The following is a 325-nucleotide window of genomic DNA, read 5'->3' on the forward strand; positions in this document are numbered from 1 at the left end:
CAACCCAAGAAGGTTAACTACAACCATGAAAACACAGGAAATAAATAATCTCACACCATGAAAACCAAAAACGGAAACACACACATACACACACACACACACACACACACACACACACACACACACACAGTCACACACATAAACACTACCACTTCCACCACCAACAAGAAAGTAATGGAATTAAAATTATTTGTCATTGATAACTCTTATTTTTTTTTCTTTCTTATGAATGCCTAGCCTTAGCCTGGCTTATTTCTAGCCAGCTTTTCTTTTATTTATTTATTTATTTATTTATTTATTTATTTATTTATTTATTTATTTGTTA

This window comes from Microtus ochrogaster, chromosome 7 (genome assembly GCF_000317375.1).
Source record: "Microtus ochrogaster isolate Prairie Vole_2 chromosome 7, MicOch1.0, whole genome shotgun sequence".
Classification (NCBI taxonomy): Eukaryota; Metazoa; Chordata; class Mammalia; order Rodentia; family Cricetidae; genus Microtus; species Microtus ochrogaster.